Here is a 6829-nt window from a genome sequence, read left to right on the forward strand (position 1 = left end):
TCTGAAATCCAATAATCAGAAGAAAAAAAAACTCGGCTTTGGAGAGCAAACACAGTCCATTCTGGGGTTTGCTCTTGTATTTGGCCAGATCCCTCCTTAATTCTTGAAGTCTCTGGACATGCCTCCGGGAATGAAAAGTACCTTCTGTCTGACCGTTCAAATCTTGAATTGCTCCCTTGCTTCCACACAGGTCACAGCATGAGATTATGCCATGTTCCTTTTCTGTCCCGGAAGCTGTTTACACATATATTATGAGTATTTTTAAACTCCCGTTCGGCCTTCGTGAGTTGTGACGATATATTACAAAACTGATTAGACAGTATTGGTGGGAGTTGATAAAGGAAAGAGGAAGATGACATGGTTAGCTTGGGACCAACTCATTCTACCAAAATCTCACGGTGGGATGGGTTTTAGAGATATGAGAGCTTTTAATCAAGCCTTACTTTCAAAACAAGCACGTCGCTTAATTGATACTCCAGGCAATTTGTGCACAAAATTACCGCGACCAAATATAATCCAAATGATTACTTGGTGGACACATTGTTTAATGGGAATGACTCTACTGTTTTTCTTAGATAAAAGGCAAAGACTTGCCCAACTTTAAATTAATAAAGCCCTTACGGAATCCATAGGTTCATTACATGCTGCGGCATAACAGCTTAGCCAACAGGAAATAAGCAACTAAAGATAGCACGAACACATGGAGATGAGGCCAACCCCTCGTCAGCCACGTGCACGAGTCGGAGCTTTTCCACCAGGAGCGCCATGCCTACCTCGTCATGCGTCTTTGCCGCTGACGACAAGTGCTGCAAAAGAATCATCCATTTATAGATAATGTCAGTGGGGTGACGGATCGCCTTAGCCTGGAAAATGTGTCGGTTGCGCATGTTCCAAAGAGACCAGCATAAGGCAACAAATAAATCCCAAAGTAAACGACGAGGTCCGCCAGAAAAAGTCGATAAGATATGAAAGAATTGGGGAAAGGAGGAGGGGCTCCATCTGCAACCCAGCATCTAGCGAACCACACTCCATACAAACTTCGCCAAATAGCAGTTGAAGAAAAGGTGACTAGCAGATTCTATCGCACCGCAGAGCGCGCAGCGCCCATCCGACGGCCCCCGGCGGTGAGCAAGCACCTCTCTGGTAGGAAGACGGTTCAGCGTTAGTTGCCAAGTGAAGATGCGTATCTTTAGAGGCAGCTTGGCAGCCCACATATCCCTGAAGTGGACCACCGAAGCCCCCTGAGACAACGCGAGATACATCGAGCTGACCAAATACTCCCCGGAGCGCTCGAGGGTCCAGGAAATCTTGTCTGCTTCGGTGTAGAGCTGGGTGTTCACAATCAAGTCCATATAAGCTGGTCCCATTCAGCGCGACCGCTCGCGCCTAGGGTTCATCTGAGGCGAATGCTCTCCTGTCCCAAGCAAGCCTGGGCCACAGACACCCTGGTGTTCTCACATATGCTGAAGATGAGAGGGAAGCGGTCCCTCAACACTCCCTCATCATGCCACTTGTCATACCAAAACTGTGTTCGGCGACCATATTTGACCTTGCATTTAGCTCCAATTTTGAATAGGTCTTTGATTTGATGGAGTCTTTTCCAGAAAGGTGACCCCCTTGTCCCGCACAAGAGAAGATATCCGCCGTGTCTGTATACTTGGCACAGATAAGGCGAGCCCAAATGGAGTCATCGTCCTGGTACAATTTCCAAATCCATTTCAACATAAGGGCGATATTCGTATATTTGGTGTTAAGAATCCCCAACCCTCCCACCTCCCGTGGGAGACAGACTGCTGGCCAATTAATCATGTGGTACTTTCGTTTGGGGCTCGTCCCCTCCCAAAAGAACCGGGCTCGAATTGAGTCGAATTTGGCATGAATACCATCCTGGAGAAGAAACATCCACATGGAAAACATAGGGATGCTAGCAAGACACGAATTCGACAAGATGAGCCGTCCACCCGAGGATAGCAATCTTCCGAGCCACGTTTCAATTTTGACCCCCAGTTTTCTGACCAAGAACATCCACTGATCCATTGCCAATTTTCTGTCTCCAATTGGTAGGCCAAGGGTGGTGAAAGGGAATGCTCCCAATCTGCAGTTTAGCATATCTGCCACCCGGTGTTGAGTTTCCTCCGGCTGTCCCATGACAATCACTTCGCTTTTGTAGTAGTTGATCTTAAGACCGGGCATGTCCTCGAAGCACATCAGCAAGAACTTGAGGTTTGCGATATGTTGTTCATTGTATTGGATCAGAATAAAAGTGTCATCCGCGTATTGAAGGTGCGTAATTCCTCCCGAAGTAAGGTGCAGCACCACCCCCTGAATGTGGCCCGCATCCGCTGCCGAGGATAAAATAACAGACATCACCTCAGCCATGAAGTTAAAAAGCAAAGGGGAGAGCGGGTCCCCTTGCCACACTCCCCGTTTATTGCGGAAAAGGGGGCCCACCTCTCCATTTATAGAAATCGCCGTTTGGGCCCCCGAGACCAGTTGCGATAGGCGGTGGACTGCCCCTGCATCAAAATCCTTAGCTCCGAGAGCCTCCACCAATAAATCCCAGTTCACACGGTCGTAAGCTTTCTCAAAATCGAGCTTAAGCAAGACGCCCCCTTGCTTCTTGGCTTTTAGCTCGTGCACTATCTCTTGAAGAGATAGGACGCCGTCGAGGATACATCTCCCTTTGATAAAGGATGATTGGTTTGGACTAATAATCCAGTGAGCGATCGGGTCCAGCTTCATAGCAAAGGCCTTTGAGATGATCTTGAAGATCACATTTATGAGGGCGATGGGTCGGAACTGAGTGATTCGGTCCGCATTGTTCTCCTTGGGGATGAGAGACAGGACCCCAAAGTTCAATCTGGATATATGGATACTGCCCAAGATAAAGTCGTGAAGTATATGTAAAACCCTGTGTTTTACAAGTGGCCAACATTTGTGGAAAAATGCCACCGGGAAGCCATCCTGCCCTGGAGCCTTATCTGTCTTCATGGCCTTAATCACCCCTTCCAACTCCTCCTCTGAGAAAGTTAGAGCTAGATTCGCGTTTTCTTCGTCTGATACACGGGCATGTGCCTCCCAAGCATCCATTGCAAGCCCACGGCTCCTAGCCACCTCTGTCCCCAACAGCTGGCGATAGAACGCATAGATGCGCTCCTGTATTTCCAGCTTGCCCAAAATAGTGCCTCCATCCGTCTCAAGATAGGAGATAAGGCATTTGCGGTGCCTCCCGTTAGCCACCACATGGAAATAAGCGGTATTCGCGTCCCCTTGGAGTGCCCAGCGCACCCGGCCCCTTTGCCGCCAGTACTCCTCTTCCACCTCTTCCGAAGCTGCTCCTCGGGATAGTATTGGAACGCCCACTCGTCCTCTTGGAGGCCCTCCTCATCGGCACACTCATCTAGCAATTTTATTTGATCCAACAGGGCTTGCTTCTGGTCCCTTTGGATTTTCTCAATATTACGGCTCCACCCCCTCAGGTATTGTCTGAGGCCACTACTCATGGCAGCCCACCAATCCGTAATATCTCGGCCTCCCACTTGAGCGGCCAGCCGCTGCCAAATAGACCCTAGGAAGGTCTCAAAACCCTCCACCTCAAACCAGCCCATTTCAAAGAAGAAACGGTTGCTTCTTACTGGTAACTCCTCCCCAGAATTAGGGGTGTATGGTCCGAGCCCAAGCTCGTTTCTGCCGTCACCGTGCACAGGGGGAAAGTTGGCTCTAAGTCCGGCGAGATAAAGACCCTGTCGAGTACAGATCGTACCGGGTTCAACTGCCTATTGGACCAAATATACCTCGCCCCAGTGCGTGGTATTTCTGTAAGGGCCCATTCCCCAATGGCCTCGTTGAACATGTCAACCCGAGCCCAGTTGATGTTATCGTTGTTCTTGTACGTACCGCTCCTGATGAGATTGAAATCACCTCCCACTAGCATGGGTGATTCCGTATTATTAATCTTGTTGGAGATCTCTGCTAGGAATGTATGTGAGTGGGAGTGGTCTGCCGGCCCGTAGATCCCCATGATCTCGAGCCGGAGGTTTACCGCTCGGTAGAAGACCGTGGCACTGATGAAGAATTGACCCCTGTCGATTATTCCCACTTCACAAAAACTGTCGTTGAACCCCATGAGCATGCCCTGAGTGCCCCGTGGCAGGGAGCCAAACACACACAAACTTCTCTCCCACCTCCAAGCTGCGTAATTCCAGGTCCGTGAAATCTTGTTTGATCGTCTCTTCGAGGCAGACAACATCAATCCTATGCTTCCGGAGGAACTCTTTTAAAAGGGTTCGGCGTCCCCTACGGCCGAACCCTCGAATATTCCAAAAGAGGCACCGCATTAAGACACGACTCCCTTGGCCCGTGCTTGGCGGGTTACTAGCCGATGTCCCACTGGGATTTGCTTCTTCGGTGCCTTCTTACGCTTGGCCACCGCTTGGGGCGTTTCCTTAGCTACCCCAGACCCTTCTGGGCTCTCTACCAGCGTATCGTCCACCTCCATGCTTTCCCCGGCTGTCTCGTCCTTGTTATTCGTGTTTGTCCTCGCTTTTTCTTTGGCTTGATGTGCATCAATCTTGGCTCTAGCAAGGACCAGTTCAGCTTGTGCCAACTCTTTTGCACGAATGGCCAAAATAATCTCGGTAGGTGAACCAGCAGCAGAAGAAAACACAATGCTAGAGTCATTGGCAATTGCAAGAAGATGATCAACAGGAACCTCTTGAAGAACCGAAAAGGCTGAGATAGTTTTAGACGAACCTGGGTCCTTGCTTGTTGTGGCACGCATCGCCTGCTCCAGCACTGAGCCCTCCGTTTGCCCCTGTCCACGCACGCTCTTTCGGGCCGATTCCACCGGCGAGGCTCGGCTCCGAGGCGCCCGCGCCACCGTTGCCGCCAACTCCCGGATGACCCTTCTTTCAGCTGGGAGTCCACCAGACTCGTTTTTGTTGGCACGTATTCGTCCGAAAAGTCCAATTGGGTGGCCACCGCCAAGCATGACGCGCTTCGCACCAGCGATGGGCGATCAACATTGCTCTTGCTCCTTCTTTCCTTAGCCCACATAGCTTCAGGGTTTGATTCCCAAGTGTCCGAGTTTTGATCCATCTCCGAGTCCAATATTGATGGGGACAGCAGACTAGGAGCCAGCATCTCCTTGCCACCGGAGGTGTTTGGAGAAGCATTGAGTATGCATTGGATTTTTTTAAATAGAGGCAATTTTTTGCCCCATTTGATTAATTAAGGAGTTTGAAAAGGTCTTAACTAAAAAATATTACAACTGGACTGCTCTCCCGACATTTCACTTAATCGTTTCACACCTGAAATAACCCAAAATTTTGCCTCTCTCTCTCTTAATCGTATAAAAAACCACTAAGGGCAGTGCTTGCTTGTTGCGGAAGACGCCCGTGATAACCCAAAACTTTTTGTTATTCTAAGGTATTTTTAATTGTATATTTGGCACGCCACAGATATATGCTACCGGCAAATGAATACTAGTGGCATACTGGTGGAGTGGTGGTGTATCACCATACAGACACGCCGCTATTTTTCCAAAAAAAACTAGTTTTTACTATTTTTTGTTAACATCAGCTGTAAAATGATATAAAACATTGACACAAGTCATAATTCGCAAACCTAACATAGTTCATACAAGATAGCAAACCGGTAGCATAGTTAATGCAAACCTAACATATTTCATACAAGATAGCAAACCGATAGCATAATTCATCTAAATCTAACATAGCTTTCTATCTTGTTATTATACTCTTGTGCCATTGGTCACTGTTATGAAAAGTCGATGTTTGAGTAATGAATCATCAGCGTCGGGGAATCCTCAGCACATGCGAGCGATTCACATATCAGGCGGTTTATCCAATTTTCTCTAATCGGGCCCCCATGTGTTTGGGGCCCCGTATGACTACTCACCTCGAACATGGAGATCGAAGGGCCAACTTGTGATGGTGTATGTGGGCTTTCCGCCTTCAGCTATTCACCCGCAAGTGGAAAAACTTGGTGTTCAGGTAATCCTCTATAATGCTTTTAATCCGAGCCATTTCCTTCTTTCTTTCTCTTACAATAACCAGAAATGTAATTATTTTATTTTAAGGCATGATCCCAGCTTGTGCTCCTTCAAGAAAATGTTTGTAAAATCTTGATAATTTCGAGTTGAAGGATCACAAGGAGAGAGGGAAAAAGGACAATCTTCGCTCCGGAGAAAAGGCCACGGATCTAGGATATATGATGCTTGCCCATCTTTTGAATTGTTTTGAAGATAGTATGGATTGGAATTATTTTAAAAAAATGATTTGGAGAGTTGACAATGCTAAAAACATTAGAATATGGTAAGATTTGTGGATGCCAGAGGACCTACTTTCATACATGCATGTTTCTAGAAAGAGGTGTTGCAAAATCAACAAGGTTTCACCTTTGCTAGATACAATGGTTCTTGGGACATAGCTTGCTGATGCATGTACAATGCATGCATGACACTTTCTAGTTTATGTTATATTCCAGCATATTTTTTTTATCATATCTATCATTAAAACCTTGAAAATTACATTGATTTCGGGGATTTTTTTTTAGAAGATCCCGTTTATTTTGGTTTCGACTCTGCAAAGCAGAAAAACCTTCTATTAGTGTTTTTGAATTTCAGGGAGCTACACAACTAAAAAAGGAGCTACATTAATGGGTCTTGTTAGATAATTTCCACACAAATCCAACAAGCTAAAGTAGGACCTCACAGGCCCAAGGAACGGAAAATTTCATCGTGATTTTCATGACCTAAACCATCTATATATGCCATCGGGGGTTACTTTTTCTGACCGACGGAGGCGGAGAT

The sequence above is a fragment of the Lolium perenne genome, chromosome 2 (assembly GCF_019359855.2).
Source record: "Lolium perenne isolate Kyuss_39 chromosome 2, Kyuss_2.0, whole genome shotgun sequence".
In the NCBI taxonomy this organism is placed as follows: domain Eukaryota; kingdom Viridiplantae; phylum Streptophyta; class Magnoliopsida; order Poales; family Poaceae; genus Lolium; species Lolium perenne.